General features: G+C 40.3%; 1 long non-coding RNA gene across 2 annotated transcripts in view; it reads right to left on the bottom strand.

Annotated features, from left to right (window-relative positions):
- The window catches only part of LOC138944946 (uncharacterized), a 54305-nt gene that overhangs the window by 12308 nt on the left and 24157 nt on the right, over positions 1–17840 (bottom strand). For both annotated transcript variants that reach the window (XR_011448895.1, XR_011448896.1), the window contains exon 2: positions 15097–15122. This is a non-coding gene — a long non-coding RNA (uncharacterized lncRNA). The remainder of the gene's footprint in view (positions 1–15096; positions 15123–17840) is intronic.

Raw genomic sequence — 17840 nt, 5'->3', positions numbered from 1 at the left:
TCTACAATTCCCACTTTTTTTATTATTATATTTTAACAATTATTATATTTTCAGCTTTGAGCATCTTTATATCACAAAGTGCTTTAAATGAGATTTTGTATAAAATGTAAAATCTTTGTTTATAACTTTAAATAATAAATCAAATCTTGTCATTTATATATTTGTCGATCTAAAAAATTGAATTATTCAAAACTTTCTAATTAATAAGCATTCATAGTAAAATATGACTTGTGTTACAGCGAAACAATATTCTTTTTAATCCAGTCTCGAATATTTGACAATCGAGAGAGAAAGAAGATACTTGAGACACTCTATAATGAATTTTAGCGATCGGTAACGGATAAACAGGATACAATGTTTCGGCCTGCATCGAATTCTATCGGTTTTAACGCGGACCCGGCATTAGCATTAATTTGAATTACCGTTTATTTATAATGGGTTAATGTTAATTTACGAAGTAGCCGGTATCGCGCACGCGTACACGAGCCCGCTCTCCGACCGACATCCCCACTCCGCGACTAAAAGCATTGTTTCGAACCGTGGTTTTGCGCTCAATTTGCATTTTCCTGCTAATACATTACGGTTTATAGCCGCGCGCCAGTCGCTTTCGCGGTGAACTGCATAAAATACGAGGACTCGCCGCGTGTCCAGTGGCGTCAGGGCGGTGCCGCGACCGCGAATATTTTGCTTGCGGGAAAAAAAAAGAACACACATCTTTCCATCAGTAGCGAAAAATTGCGATGGAAAAAACCGACGAGGCGTTAATCCGACGTATATTTCGGGGAAACGAATTTATGTTAATTTCAGAATTCGAATTAAACGTACGATATCAAAGACTATCCACTCTCTCAAATTGTCGTGAGCTGTTTCATAATATATTACGTGAAAGAATTACAAAATTATCTATCATAGTACATTCTCTCGTATACAGTATACGATATTCGTATACAATACAGTATTCGTATCATAACGTGAAGAAAACAATATGTTAATAAGAAAATAAAAATTTATTCCTTTGTGAATTTAGCGGCTTATTTTCAAAAAATTATGATATAAGATGGAATTCTGGCTCTTTTTGCCAAATTGTTTCAAAGTTTATAGTACATTTCAAAAATAAGTTTCTGGCAGTTAAATATAAAAAAATAAAAGTCTAAGGATACATGAGATACCAACCTCCTTTTCGTTATGCAAAAATCGATAAACTATCATTTTAATCAAGATTAATTTGAGTCATAATATCTATTGATAAAGCTAAAGGAAACTTTTGAGGAAACGATAGATGTGCAAAAAAAAAAAAAATTTTATCCATGAAAATATAGAAAATCTTTAAAAAATCTTCAGTGCAAAAGTATTCCAAGATAATAGATAGCAAAAGCGAAACTTTAAGCTATTTCTAACTATCGTCATGTTGTTGCGAAATACTGCTGCATAGCAGCACACGTCGATCGAGGATTAATGCATTGGAAATTGCAGGACGATGCATTACCGGTTATCACCAGCGGAGAAAATAGCAGCCAGTATGAAGACGACAAACGAGACACCGGTGCTTACGCGAGTATAATCGGCTCGAGTTAGCTATGTACTACTAATACCCTGTCAGAAGGCGAGGCGCTAAAATGGATTCCAGGAAATGAAACCGTTTCGTCTTGCAAATGCGGCGCTCTCACGAAAGGCGCGCACCCCGGACATATCCCGCGCCGCCGCTGGCAGCCACGTGCACAAAGTTGCACTCGTTGTTACTGGCTGCTGCTGGGCGTATAGCGGCATTATTTTTGCGCGGGGCCTACTCGACGAGGCATGCGCTACACTCTCCCTGGGCATAGTTATGTATTAAAGATGAAACATGTATGAAACTCCAACTATGCAACAGCGTATATTTGTGTAAGCTGCACAAGCCGCGAGACAACGCTGTAGAATAACAATAAGACCGCGCACTTTGATAAATGTAGCTTCTTGATCGCGATAACTCATGCGTTGAATAATACAAAGCGATTAGCACGATGGTATGCGATAGATTTATCAGCTTCGCCTCCATTCCGAGACAACGCAACACTATGAAGAGAGATTTAGGATACGGTTGTAGGAGTTTTGAGATCTCACCGTCTGACAATTCTATTAAGATGTTACTGGCGGATCCCGTTGATGAAATCGGTCTTAAAACCGCCACTGACCCCGGTCACATTTATCACCACTCGAAAAACGAGAGGACACTTGTCCTGCCGGCGGCAAGCAAGTTGTTCCATGGTGCCTGCTCGGGACCTCTTGAACTCATCGCACATCAATATTGTCTCGCTCGAGTGGGAGACGGCGACGATCTATCTATTCGTTCGACAAGAACTTAGCGGAGAAGAAGCCAAACTATTCCGGTTTTATCAAACGATAGTATTATAATTTCTGCAAGCTAATTTCGCGATCTTGGAAGATGTCGTTTGAAAAATTTCCCTGATATGTGAATATATTCTTTAAAAAGCTCTCCGTTGGTAGAGTAAGCGAGCTAGTTTTCGGAATAATTCATGCAACCGTATATTGAAAATAAACGAGACAACTTGAAAATCGTGATTTCGCTCAGCGATTGTACCAGAAGACGTACCGATCCATCACTGTAGATGTAACGCCATCTTGGAGCCAATATCCTAACGTATAAATCACACGGCAACCATTGCGGAGACAAAGACGGATATCAGTTCAACCGGCAGATGTGTCTTGGATTATTCGATATTCCCAGAAAAGATCGTGTTCCTCCAAGTGCAGCACGTTTCTCTCAAATATGAGTGTCGTATATCGAACAAGCTCCGTCTGTCTCGCCGCGTTAAGCTTCCAATTATATTATTTTCGACTTGGACTTTATCGTCGATCTTATTTTACAACGTTACGTCTCTAATATAAATAGCTTATATTCGTGAAAATCAATTCAGGAGTAAATCCTGTCATTTTCTTCAATTTTAAGATTAGCTTGAATCAAGAATTCTAACACGTAATTTTTATTACATCTATATATTTTTCATAGAAATGTTAAAAGTAAGTACAAAGTACGTTAATTCAATTTTAAAGATCTTCATAAAATAACAAATTTTAATATTTTATGCGCAAATTTTTAATTTGCATCAATAAAATCAATAATTTTAATTTTTAATTATCAGCATTTACTAATCATAAAATATCGAAAAATCGAATTTGAACTTTCCAATGCTATTCGCTGAAATCGAAGACAATCGATTTTTTTTGTTCACAGCAAACACATACAATTGGATTCTCGAATCTTGTTGGAATGTGTCGCCAGTTAGTCGACGTTGCGATACCGAGAACCGATCGATGAGAACGATTTCTGGAGCGGAAAAGTATCTCGAAGGTGCTACCGATCGACGAGTAGCCGAGACCTCCTCTCACCAATTTCAACCCCATTTTCTCAAGTCGCCGCTCGGCTTTTCGGCCAAGTTGCGCCCGTCAGCTAGCCCAACAACCATTATCGGCCAGTGTCAATATCTTGTTACCGACATATACCGCCACGACGGCAGGCGTGTCTTATTTACTCTCTTTTTATTCGCTCTTTTTTCAAATTATATAATAACATAATGTAAACGCAAAGATTATAAAGAGAAAGCATGTGAGAAATATAAATATAATAGATATTATCTTTTTTATCTTTATCAAAATATTTTTTATATAACCAAAGTAAAAAAATTTTCAATTTTTTTCAAAATACAGAAAGCACAAGTATTATTAAAGATAATTAAATATATATATATATATATATATATTAATATTATATCATAATTATTATGTATTATATATTATATATATATATATTATATTCTGAATAGTGTTCTTTGCATGACATCTTTTCTTCATTTCTGGTCGAATTCGACGGAGACACGAAGGAACCGTTGCGTGCAAGAGTAATGCGTATAGACCCGATCGATGGCCGTAGAAATGCCCGCGGGATCTGTCACGCACAAAAATATTACGTCATATATCTGGAAGGCCAGACGAGCTCCGGGGGTTGTTTACGACTTGCGGGATCGTTTCCAGAAGACTTTCGCGATATACACAACCCCCGAGCGGGCTCAACGGGTGACTGAGAAGTACGAAAGAGCGATCGTCTCCGAAGCCCTCTCGTCCGCCGCCGATTTATTTTCCTTCGCGAATCTCGGACGGTCGTTTTCACTTTATTACGCGAATATCGTCGCCGATGTCCGATGGGCGACGCATATAAATTTTTATGACGGTAATCACGAGCGGTGTTAGACGCCTGCTTGATATCATACACGCTCACGTAGTTATGTCACGATAAAGCATCAAGCATACCCGCGAAATTTTCTACCATTCCGACCTACATATCGTTTTGACTAGTCAACTATGACCGTACTAATTAATCCTTAAACTTTGCAAGCTACATTAAACTTTGTATAATTTAAAAATAAAAAATGTCGCTATAAATATTTGTGTAAAATTGACATCTTATTCCTAAAGTTTCGATAAAATCCTATATATTTTCTTCATAAAGCTGAAGTTGAATCGTAATATATTTTTTTATACAACCTTGCAAAAGTAATATTAGATATTCGTAGAATAATCTAAACGAAAAAATACATTTATTGCAAGCAACAAAGTAGATTTCTATATTGAATCTCTCTGTATGGCGAATTTAGCGACTCTGCTACAAAAATTGAAAGGAAGAGAGGCAGAATCGTACGAGTTTGTGTATTAGTCAGGATTGCATGTAATGCGTTGTACTCGAGGCGCCGAAGCGTTTATCGAAGCGTCGTGACATGTCAGGAACGTTGACCCGCATGTTCCGTGCCATAAACCATGGGCTCGTAATTAAGCCGGGAGACCCATCGTCAATATCGTAGAAATCCAGCTGATACACCCATCCCGGTGAAGGGACTATAGAAATCATTCTGGAGATATTTACGGCAGAAATTTATGACTCTCTCGATCGGCACGAGATAATAACTGCTGATAATCGAATCGATAACGACGGTTTATGAATAATTTTGCACGCGATATCGATAACTTATATATTTATTTGTTATTTAGATCTGACTGAAAAATAGATATAAAAGCCACAAAGGGAGAAAACGGATCATTTTTTTTTTTTTCAGATATATACAAGCTAAAATAAACGTTCAAAACAATTTTATACCGTCAATATCATATATTTGGCTGCAGTTCGCTAAAATGGTGGTTAATAAAAGTGCTGTGTGCTTTTTTTAATATATTTAGAACATTTATACGTTTTGTTAAAACTAAGCACGTTCGGGATTTAATTGGTTCTTGCAATCGCACGGACAAAATTGGTACATTAGTAAATCCATTTGGGTTTTTTTTTGTGCTGCAATCATGCAATATTCGTGCCACAATCGTGCAATATTTACTAAACGTTAAATGGTAAAGAATCTATTGATTTTGAAAAAAAAAGGACTTTGCACACGCGCACAGATTTTCAATTGATTTAATATAAGATTCAAAAACAAGCAACAATTTAAATAAGATTCTTTGTTCAAATTTTAATTAAAATACATAATACTTAGAAATTAGTATATATTATGCTAGAAAAAATAATTTTGTTTAAGAATACATATACCATAGTATTCGATATGTAAAATATATCGTGAAATTAGAAGATCTTGTCCTATTATTAACTATTTAAAAAACGCACAGCATCACGGAAGCTGTGTTAAAAATTTAATAAATTTAGACAATATTTGATGACCATTTACCAAGATTAATCACGGTCACAACGCATTACATATTTCGCTCTCCCAGCGTTATCTCCGCGAAAGATTCTAGAAACAAGCAACGTTAAGGGGAAACGAAGACTCGTCTAGACGAATTCTCTTTACATCCGGCAAACTAAACGCGCGACCGCGCATTTCTACGCTTCTTCTCCGTTTTGTATTTTTCAATTGCCGCGAAATAATCCCGACGATAACGACGGTGGCGGCGACGCTAGTTTCAATAGCGGCTCGTGCCATCACCCGCACCCTTTCGCATCGCGCACCGCACCGGCTGCGCTTGTGTTTGATTAAACTTACCGGCGGCTGCAAGCACCCGGTACACCCCGGTGTACATCCGCTGAGTGACGTATAAAGCCCTCAGCCCCCCTCACCACCGAGCTGCCGCCATCGTCGACCCTGATTGAAGCATTCGACGGGGATATCTTGGATCCGTTAAATGTCGGACGTGTCTCGTTACGTAGCGTCCCGTGTGCCCCGGCGATATCCGTGTACACGGTGTGCCTCCGCCTCTGCTGCAGGATAACGCCTGGATTATAGGCGACAGCCAAGCCCAAGATAGTTATCGCGCATCCCCAGATCTTTCACATGAACGCATAAAAAGTTCGATTGTTTGCGCGCTATAGGCATGTTTTAAAACGAAAAAGGGGGGGAAACGATTATTTCAATTTTAGTCGCTATTTTTTTTCGGCAACAATTATAATTATTCTATAAATTATATGATACCGTGTGAAACAATTTCAATTAAATTCAGACTTTTTTTATTATAGCACATTTTTTCTATATTTAATACAAAATTGCTCGTTCTCGAAAACATTTACGCATTAAAAATATAGCCACCCTATACAGAGTGATCATCTATTTAATTATTAAAAAAAAAAAAAAAAAAATTTTCATGCAGAATTAAACTCCACTAATTTATCCAGCGTCTCAAGTAGCAAGGTAATGTCAAATAACGTTTTAATGATGTCTTATTAATGTTAGAAATGTCATAAAAAAGTTTTCAAGATGTCATTTGACGTCACCTTGCTATTTGAGATATTGAGAATGTTTTCGCGATGAGTGTTCTCTACTGAGTCGTTTTGGCCCATTGAAAAACATTCAACCGCTATTCGCCCGCTCGTTCTCACGAATCAGCGTCCCGGACGGTGGCGATTAATTAAAATAGCGCGAACGCGATTTGGCGGCATAGCTGCGGCAGCAGTGGGTAGATTTTCCACAATACGACCATCTCTCTCCCTCTCTCTCTCTCTCTGTGACACACACACACACCCATCTTCTCCGCCTCTTTCTCTCTCTCTCTCTCTTCTCGTTCGTTCCTCCGTATCCCGCGCCTAACCGCCCTGTTCGTCGTCCTGCACCCCCCCCCCCGCGCGATCCCTGCCCTTTCCACACGACCCAGACTCGCGGGGCCATTCGGCGTGGTTTACGCGCCCGGCATTCAGATGACCGCATTCGCACGGCCCGAGGAATGTCCAACAATATCCGCGCGGCTACGGTCACCGACGACGAGGCTCCAGCGCGGAATTCAGCCGCTCGTTTCGCGTTTTTTTCCTTTTCTTCCCCCTCTCTCTCTCTCTCTCTCACTCTCTCTTTCTCTTTACCGTCGTGCCCTCGCACGACATGTTATAGCGGTGCGCGCATCCCCGTGCTCCCCTAGGGGGAACGCGGGCCACTCTTCACGATCCCCGTTTCCACCGATTCACATATTTCCATCGTATACGAAACGCGTTTCGACCAGACGACTATAGGTACCAGCCGCTTTCATTAATCGCTCGCTCGCGCGATACGTCGGTCGTATCAATGAACTCGGCGTTAAACGTCGACGCGCGGGATACCGTGAATCGCCATTGATGCGAACTGCGAATACGAATCCTCGAAATCGGACAATCCGTTACGATTCTTGTCAATCGATAGAATAAACGATAGAAGTCTCAATTGTAGTAATTTTTTATCACATCATGCATGCGTTTTGATAATAATTTCAAAATTTTTTATCAGTAAGAAAGTAAATAGTAAAAGCATACCATTTCTCGGAGAAACATCATCAGATTTAACAAGAGCGAAGCAAAACGCATAAATAATATACAGATATATGTGTGACCATATAAAAGAATTATATTTAAGTCCAAAGCAATAAAGTATTCAAATTTATTAACGACGAGCTAAAATAAAATTCTAACTTTTGATCGATAATTAAAATATATCATAACGCCTTTGTGCGAGGATACTTATCAATAGATAAGACTTATCGCTCATTTAATTGATATGTTCTGTTATTCTTGATTAAATACTGTATCACTATTGTTAAAAAAAAGAAAAAAAAGAAGAAAGAAAATAAAGACAGTTTTATCGCCTATGGTCGAAATTCACGATACTATCGAGGGTTATCAGGGCCGACGCTTCGCCAAGTCCGCTTCTCGCATCCGCGACGGGCTGAAAGCACCAAGGGATACGTCCTGCAGGACAAGCGCGGAATTCGAAAGATAAGCAGAGAGCATAACTTGCCGGTGGGCGACGTAACTCAGCAGACCGCCGAGCACGGATCGTTATGCGTCCCCCGTCGCTCGTAACGCAACTATCTCGAAACTTGTTTTTCTCCTTTATTTTAATAGGTCCCGCCGCCTCCTCCTCTTCCTTTTATCTCGCATTCGACGCGTTCCCCGGCGGCTAATTCGCCGTAGAAGAAACTTCGGGGGTCAGTAATTGATGCAAATGAGCCCCGGCGTCCGCGTCGGACTATCGGTTTAATTTCCTTGCCAAGTTTAGCGGCGATCGTTGCGTCTCTTAAGTCCCGCGCACGCTTTACGAGGTGTTAATATAAAGCGCATCGATACTCGCGCCGTAAAATCGATAATAATCAAGCACACAATGATGGTTTTTTTCGACACATTATCGCGACATTCCATTTTATTTTAAAATTCTTTTCATTATTTGTTTTAATAAAATGTAAGATATATTTCATTCTATCGTAGAATAAAATGCATCTTACATTCTACTAAAAGAAATTCTTTATTATCTTATATTTTATTCTACAATGTAGAATGTAAAGTATAAATTTTGATAAATACAATGAAAATAATTACTTCGTCGATAAATTATTTTGTTTAAAATATTCTTGTAAATAATATAATATCATTATTTAAAAACACGATTCGATGAAGATTATCGCGAAGCGTATATACGAGAAATTCTTTTGTGTTACCGTTCGAAAATGTTTCCACGTAGATTTTAACGATACGGGCTTTATATTCGTTTACGCTATCGTTATTATCGCGCAACGTGCGATGTGCATGCGCACTAATTCTAACAAAGAAACACGCGCTGTGTATATTTAATTAAATTCGATGTAATTGTATGGAGCGTAGAGCGTAACGCGATATCGCGCATTGTATAGATCACGAAATTGTTGAACTGCATATTATTTCGATAATTGCGAGCACACGCGCGCTCGCCGCACCTTGAAAAGTCGCAGCGGTCACATAATATTCCATGTAATATGCAAATTGTAAATTGCGCGCCCCGTAGCGTATATTAATTCCAAATAGCATGGATAATAGCGGAAAGAAATGCCAATTTTCTCATCCCCGCGAGTGCGCAAGGAGTGCGGGGAGAGGGAGCGGGATTCTAATTACGCGGAGTTTTTCATTCCTACACCGATTTCGCGTTACCAAAGTCCGTGTCCCGCTCATTTTGAGCGTATCGATACGATTATTGTCGGAATACTAAATTAATAAACGAGAACGCGAGAACACGAAACCGCGAGAACGGGCTCGTGTCCAGCATCCGTTTCGAAATTATGTTCTCTGCGGTTATAAGTTTCACGATGCTCGCATCCTCCTATACTGAAATTGCCGCTCGATTCTTCGTCAGTCGAAAACTTTCGAGCCCGCGGAGAGAAACGCGCCGGTTTATTAATATCGCGGGGAAAGTTTGCGCGTCGTAGAAACCCCGTCGTAGAGTATACGGATGCAACTATTGCGGCGCGCGGCAGTCCGTATCGCGCGATGAGTGACATAATCTGCTCCGAATCCCGACTTGTAACACCCCCGCGAGTCTTGCACCCTGCTACAGCACACATACTCCCCCTCCGTCAGCCCGCATGCCGCTGCAACTTCAATGGCGGGCGTATCGCTTCGCAACTGCGGGAAGATAAACCTCCAACCCTTGACCCCGCCACCTCGCCCAAGCCCGCAGTTTACATTCGAGCTCGCGCACATTCATTCCAGTTTATAAAACTCGCGCCCCTCGTGCATCAACCCACTCTCTCTCTCTCTCTCTCTCTCTCTCTCTCTCTCTCTCTCTCTCTCTCTCTCTCTCTCTCTCTCTCTCTCTCTCTCTCTCTCTCTCTCTTTCTCTCTGTCTATCTAACGACCGCTCTCGCTCCCGATGCAGCAGGGAACGGCACCGACGGCACGAGGTGGTCGACGTTAACACGTATGATACTAAATCGCTGACGCGATTCTCCGAGCGTGTAGCCGGTGAATTATAAACGGGAAAACGGCGCTTCCGGGAGATTAAACGTAATTATTTATTCCGAGCATCGTCGTCAAACGCGGCGCGCTTCGTTCCCGTCAAATCGGGTCGCTCGCTCTCGAGCACGGTCGTGATTGACAATGAAAACTTTTGTGTTCCAATATCTGCCGTCGAGGAATCAGGTTTAATCGAACGTTTAGTTGAATTCGTCTTTGTTTTCTGTGAATACGTGCTAATTTAAAAGAAGAGTCTTATAATTTTGTAATATTTTATTATACATGCAAAAATAGATGCAAATAAATTACTAAATTTCATTGTAGATAATAAAATGAGAAGGAAATGCGTTTACATTTATCTTGCGGAGAGATTGCTATAATATAAGAGAAAATAAACTTTTAAAAATAACGTAAAGAGAGTTTTGGAAGTTCATCTAAAATTGGTACGTCGCCGATATCTTACTCAGAGACGCATCGTTTCCAAAAAATTTGGCTTATGCCACTCTCGAGACAAATGATTCGAGTAAGTATCCCAAGTAGAATTTCCAAATGATTTTTTCGAAGACCGAAATATCGCCTTTCCGTTGCGTTTAATACAGTATCCGTAGAAACGCGTTTATAGGCGATATTTATTCGTTGTGACGGGCTGGCCGATATATTTGATAGCCAAACTAAAATACACACGTGATAGATGAAAATATATATTTCAGCGATCTCTAAGGGGATAATCTGGCTTAGGGATGCGGATAGGCTGGCCGCGTGTGGGTGGCGAGAGGCCTGTAAGCGGCGACGAAAATGGTAGGAAAGATATTTACTGGCCACGAGCTTTCACCTTCCCCGCACCGCTCCCCGAACCTCCAGCGAGCCACTGAACTCTGCCTAATGATTATTTGTCGCTGTGGTAAGTGCCGCGCTTAAAACAACATTACCAGACCGCAAGTGCCCGGCAGGTCACTTCTCTCTTCTGGATTAGACCGCCTCGTTCCGTCGTATAACCCGTGCTCTTTAAACGTTACCGGCCATCTTCACGTAATGTTATTACAATATATCTCTTTGTGACAAAAGCACACTTTGTTTATATATAATTTTGCGATACAAAATACAATACAATATGTATTGGTGCTAAGTTTTTTTTTTAAACTCTTGTCTTTTTAAGAAGATAAAAATTATTATTATGAGATAAAATAAATCAGTTATAAATCATATAAAGGTATATTGAAAGATTTTCTTCGTTTGATATAATATTTTTCTTTGCAAAATAAAATGATGTTTTTAAATTTAAATTAATGATTAAAATTGGAATATTATTAAAATATGTTTTTCGTATTTTGCTCTCAAATATTGTAGATATCGGATCGAAGGAGATCTCATTCAAGCAATGTTCTAATGAGCTATTCTCATAATCTTTATTCGACTTTAATGATCTTAAAAGTACGTTCCACCACTTTGCATATTTTGCGAAAAAAGCCATTATTATCGTCAATTCCAATTGCACGCTACGATTAGCAATCAAGATCGTCTACTTGGCGCTTCCACGTTATCGTTTTTCTGTTAGAGTATTTTAAGTCGGCAATGTAAAAATCCGGAAAGTAGAACGAAATCCGAACCGAAAAGTCCCTCGGCCTCGCTGACTTGTCGGGGTGACCGTGCGCGCCGCTATAATCCCTTAATATTCCTGGGCTTCGATACATTATGGGCCCGGCTATTAACTCTGCGTTAACTCGGCGCAAACGGGATTCCCGGTTTGCCGGTTGGCTGGATTATACAAGAGAAAAATGACCTTATTGGTTCGGTGCTGGAACCAGGCTCGGAGAGGTCTGTTACACCCTGGTACAGCAGCGGCAGCTGGGGTAGCGGCGGGGCTCGGTCGGGCAAGTTGCAATAATGCGTTTCTCTCCCCCCCCCCTCTCTCTCTCTCTCTCTCTCTCTTTCTCCTTCTCTATCTCTCTATTACCCATACACTCTCGCTCTTTCTCCGTTAATGCTTTCGGCCGTAAACACCGAATAGAAGCGAATAGAGTGCAGTAAAGGGAACTAACGTGTGCGTATGTACGCGATTATGTTCGTTTTGGTGTGTGTACGCTATACGTATGCATAGACGTTACGTGTGCGTGCATGCGATATGTGTACCGGCACGTGCGCTCCGTATACTTAGAAACTGCGATATCGGCACGTGAATCGAAATTTATCGATTCAGCCGACTCTTCGATACACCCTTCTCTTCTTTGCACACGGGTATATCTGTCCTCTCCCACGGAAAGATCGAATTAGGATCACCGTTAAACATCCAATACCGTTGGACGCAATATCTTCCCATTTTGTTCGGCGTCCGTATGAAATATCGTAGAATAAATTGGACAAAATTCTCCGTATTAAATTTTAATAATTTATACGTACAATATTTTCGGAGAATTCGTATAATTTCCTTGGAAGAGCAAACCACATTCGCGCGTTCCGCTTTAAAATCGTGACATTTATTATGTCATCGCGAACAGTAACCCGTTAATTATTTACAATTAATTACAGAGACGCGGGCGCGATTTTATATTATACCGCGACAGCGACTGTACGCATACAGTGTCCAATAATCCAAGCCTACATTACGAGTCTACCGTCCGATACGCCGTTTCGTACCCTGCCTCGCCCATTGTTGTTCGTTACAAAACACAATTCGACTGCCTGCAGCGCCTGCCATTTCGGCTATTAAATAAAATACGAGCGACGTCAGTTGGTGTTCATTAACGGCCGGGCTAACGATTCGATTGTAGCACGATTGCGCGTTTAACCCGATCACGCGCTCTCGCCGAAAAAAAAAAGGAACTATCCGGCATTAAAAAATCATCGAGCGATTGTTATTCAATAATTTCGCCGTTAAAGCATATGATCGAAAAAAAAAGAGGCAAAAAGTATTACGACTATGAAAATTATGAAATATTCCACATTCGAAAATGAAAAAAAAAAAAAAATATATTTTATTCCACACAATGCTTTATTACGATATACCGTTTTTTTCAAGCAACAGCCATATTTTTCCACATAAATTCTACCTTGTATTTGAACGCGCATTTAATACGAATGTTATCGTGTTTCTATCGCAGTTGTCGAAATATACTCTGCGACGTATATAGCAATTTATTGCAACAAAAATATCTCGAACTATGCACTGCGTTATGCGTACATACACACGGACTGAAAATACGATTTTCCAAAAATTTATACACGCCGTTTTACCCTATTGATTGGGGATCGCATTGTAAAACTGTAGATATTTTGGCTTCACGCGGTAGGTGCCGGCAAAGTTAGTCGGGAATTTTTTATCGCGGCACGAAATTTTATTTTCAGGCTTTCGTCCGTCCCGATTACCGATTTCGCCCGCAGTGCGCGCCCTGTTTTTCCCGAGCTCCTCGACGATTCGCAAATAGAGTCGTGCCTGGCAGACAAATGAAACCGTATAGATTTTCGTTATTGAGGGACCTGCATCAAGGCCGAAAAGAGCGGTGGCGCGGGCCCGCTCGTGGTTCTGTCGTACGGTTTCGAGCGATGGTGCAATAACAACCCTCGCTCTTGTGCAACCCTGCTCGCCCCTTTACCCCTTGCACGGCTACGTTTCCTCTCTGTATCCGCTCGCCTTTCCCATCTACTTCGATTCTTCGCTCGCCATAGAGTTCGCTCGTTTACTCGCTCGTGCGTACATGCGCTAAGCGATACACCGATTTCTCGTTACGCTCGACTTCTGTATTCCTTCATCTACGTAAAAGCTGCGATCTATTACTTCAGTACACACTCTTTTTCGTTCGTGCAATACAGCATTTATCTTCCATGCAGCATAAAATGTTACCGAGAAGATTTGTTGGATAGATATATATCCGTGTCAAAAGTATTGCAAATAATAATCCCTCAATATTATAAAAAAAAAAAAAAAAAATTATCAGAAATAGAAAAAAAAATTTTAAGACTGATTAAAATATACCACTAAAACGAACTTTTCCGTTTAAATATGTTAACAATGTCTAAAAATAATTGAAAATGAAAATAAATTTTCGCGCGTATTCGTTAGACGAATATAATCCAATATATAAATATTTGTACTCTAATTTCTTCAATTTTATTCATTCTAACAAGAATAAATCTCTGGATTATATGAATAGTTTTTCGATCGCGTACACAATCGCGAATAGAACGCGAACAACGCTACGCTAGATTTGTTTCCCGTCGATCGTCGCGAGATGTTTTCGTCACGCTTAACGTGCGACACGGATGTTCGTTTGTGCGCGACGACGATAACAATTTGGGCAGCGATTTCGCCAACGCAATTCCGTGCAAGAATACTCGGTTTCAGTTTCATCCCGTAATCGGAGCGGCACGAAAAAAATACGCGGCTCACTGCCGCTCGCGAACTCGGCCCGGGAGCGACGCGACGGTTTGCCTTTCCGGTTCGAGGGATTTCGTTTAGAGTGGGTCATTTCCAAAGCAAACCGAAACCGAACTGCTGAATGGGCATCGAATCGCGACCGCAACGCCGAGCCACCGCAAACGCGAGCGTAACGCAAACTCGACAGGAACGAATACGCCCTGCGCCTCGTTCATACCTCGGTCCTTTTAGCAGCTTCGCGGTCGGGGCCATTTGACAGATTCTACATAATGAATGATCTCGCGTGCATATAGCAGCTACGAGCGGATTATCGGATCGTAGACATCGTTACAATCGCGGGAAACTAACAATCCACAACTCGCCGATAATTCCCAACAAAGCAACGAATTATTAGTAAAGGCAATGTGAAAATTTGCCTGATCTTAGCGCAATATACAATATAATTAATGGGCTACTTGGATAAATAAATCAAGAAACAATGTACGTGAAAAATCTGAAGTAGATCTTTTCTTACCTCATATCTGTATGCATCCAGCGAATCTGAAAAATAAAAATTATTGCTACTTAAAACAAGATACTAAAAGAATAATTTTCCGAAAATTTATAAAAAAAATATTTTTGAAGATATATTATCAATTTTTTTATGTCCATTAAAATATAAAAATTAATATAATACGCAATTTTAAGTAACGAACAATCTATTGGCTATTAAATATCATGTGTATATTGTATTGATTTACATGGTGCAAATTTTAGAAGGGTTGAATAATTACGATGCTTTCTTCAACGAGCACTTACTGCGACAACAATAAATATAGTATTAATGATGCAAAATCACGCAATCATGCATGTTATGCCTCGATATTCACCCACTTTATTATCGCTATATCGCGGATTAACCATTTTAATTTAATCATCCGCGCACTGATCAGCCGATAAGCGATCAGCCGAACAACGGAAAAACAATTTCCTATTGATCGCTATCTCGGGGACACTTGCATCGCGCCGCGATCGACAATTGCATTTTGACGATAGTTTTCAATCGGTCTCCAAGTTTACTTTTTTCGTTTCTAAAAAAAAAAAAAAAGACACTAAAAAAAATTATTATTTTTACAAAATGCTAATAAGACAATAATCCCACGGCTTGCGTCTTCGAGTCACGTATGAATAATACCGATATGTACACCTATAGCTTGCCCATCTATCAATTTATCCTGTGGCACAAAAATTACGTTACCTTTTTTAGTGACATGTGGACTACAATTTCGCTCCCACTCTCATTCAAATGCAACGATGAATTGGCTATTTCGAACGGTCGTGCAAGAGCGACGCATTTAACGTGGAATAATGCACGACCTTGCCGATCGGGACGCGTTGTATAATTTAGCGAGCGGGATCGGACATCGGACCGTCGTAGTCGAAAACTCGCCACGGCGACCCGACGTTAATGTAATAACGCGACGACAGAATTACACGGCGTATTACGCGCGGCAATCGGCCGTACACGATGCACAATAGAAGGATATACGGGTACCAATCGTAGGGCACCGGGACCGGGGGCGGGTGAAGCAGGAAAGGGTAAGGGGAGGTCACGGTGCATTGTTATGCAAGCAATGCGACGTGTTATGTATTGTTATGTTATTGGCGCATAATTGATGTCACATTAGCGTCGCGCGCACCGTTCCTGTAATGAACCGACGTATATCGCCCGGAATCCTGCGGGCGTGTATGCGTTCACCTAACGGACGTCTCGTACATCACGCGGCCACGAAGCATCTCATAATCCGTCTATTGCAGCAGTATCTACTTTCCTCGCAATCTCGATTCTTATTAAAATCGATCGAGTCAACACACATCCAAAGCTGACGTCTGACCATCAAAATCGCATATATATTATATACGAATATAAAATAAAACTGTCAAAATGTGTAATTCAGTCATATTTTATTATATACTTGTTTTAAAATCACTGTGTAATCACCGAATAATCCTCACCGCGAAGATCCGCAATCGCCGATTGATGATAACTGACTGATTGCCGGTGAAATCTTTTGTTATGAAGTATGTATGGAAATTGAATGAGTATATTCAGAACGCGGTTTATAAACACTCAGGTAAACATCGTAGAGACACGTGCGACACGTAGAAGCGAGTAAGTCAATCATGATGCTAACATACAAAAATGTTTATATCTCAGAAACAGTCGAGCTTTCGACTATGTTTATTAAGATTTTTTTACTCAGTATGGTATCTTTCATCTACCATATAAATATTGAATGGTTCTTTTAATAATCTGTACATATATATATATATATATATATATATATATATATATATCCCGGTGAGGGGGGAGATCAATTTCTTATACTAATTAATTATAATACTTTACCGTAATACTCCGTTTAATGCCTAGCATTTCATGTTTATATTATAGGTAATGGATACGGCATATAACGGAAAACAGTAACTATCAAACAGTGGTTATTAATTAAGGTGAGTATACACCGCAACGGCTCGCTGCTCGATAATTTGCGAATGGCGTATTAAGGACGCCTAAATCAGAATTCGATCAATATGAAATATAATATATGTTTTGACATATATATATCTGTCATTTTTTATCGGAATAATAAACGTAAGAAAAGTGTAATAAGAAACACACATCTATTCGATAATTTTATTCAATAATGAGAGTCTTTTTTCTCGAATTCTGATTTATTTCGTACGCACTTAGCAATCTTTCATCCCGATACGCGTATATAGTTTCGCGGAAGATACGCAGCATTGATCGGTTAACATTCTGACGATGGCTGGCAATCTGCAGCAGTTATTTACAATCGAGCACTCCACCGCCTACTCTCTCTCTCTCTCTCTCTCTCTCTCTTTGTCTATCGACGCACAGCGTCACGTCACGCGTGACGCAAATCGGATTTTTTTCGTAAATTGATGAAATGCCAGCTCGTAATTCGCTGCAACGTCCAGCGACCATCGACCCTATGTTCAGAAGTGCGCTTTCAGCGCGTCCAACTCCGGGAACCGACGCGCGTATTTTTTGTTATGGGCATATGTTCATACGTTTCGTTATTAAAAAGGAAAGGGATGGCGCGAGAATATAACGACCGCGCGCGCACGGAAACGATCTCGGAAATACCGCAGCGGAAGAGAGAATCCGCGAATCTCTCCGTTGATCCAATTAAATCGCGAAACGAATATACGGGGCCTATTCAATATAATGACCATTCGACGCTTGACGAAGGG

The sequence above is a fragment of the Polyergus mexicanus genome, unplaced genomic scaffold (genome assembly GCF_030449975.1).
Source record: "Polyergus mexicanus isolate NDT 795.1 unplaced genomic scaffold, iyPolMexi1.0 SCAF_3, whole genome shotgun sequence".
NCBI classification, from domain to species: Eukaryota; Metazoa; Arthropoda; class Insecta; order Hymenoptera; family Formicidae; genus Polyergus; species Polyergus mexicanus.
Note: the sequence above shows the minus strand (reverse complement) of the source record. Positions and strands in the feature narration are given on the sequence as shown.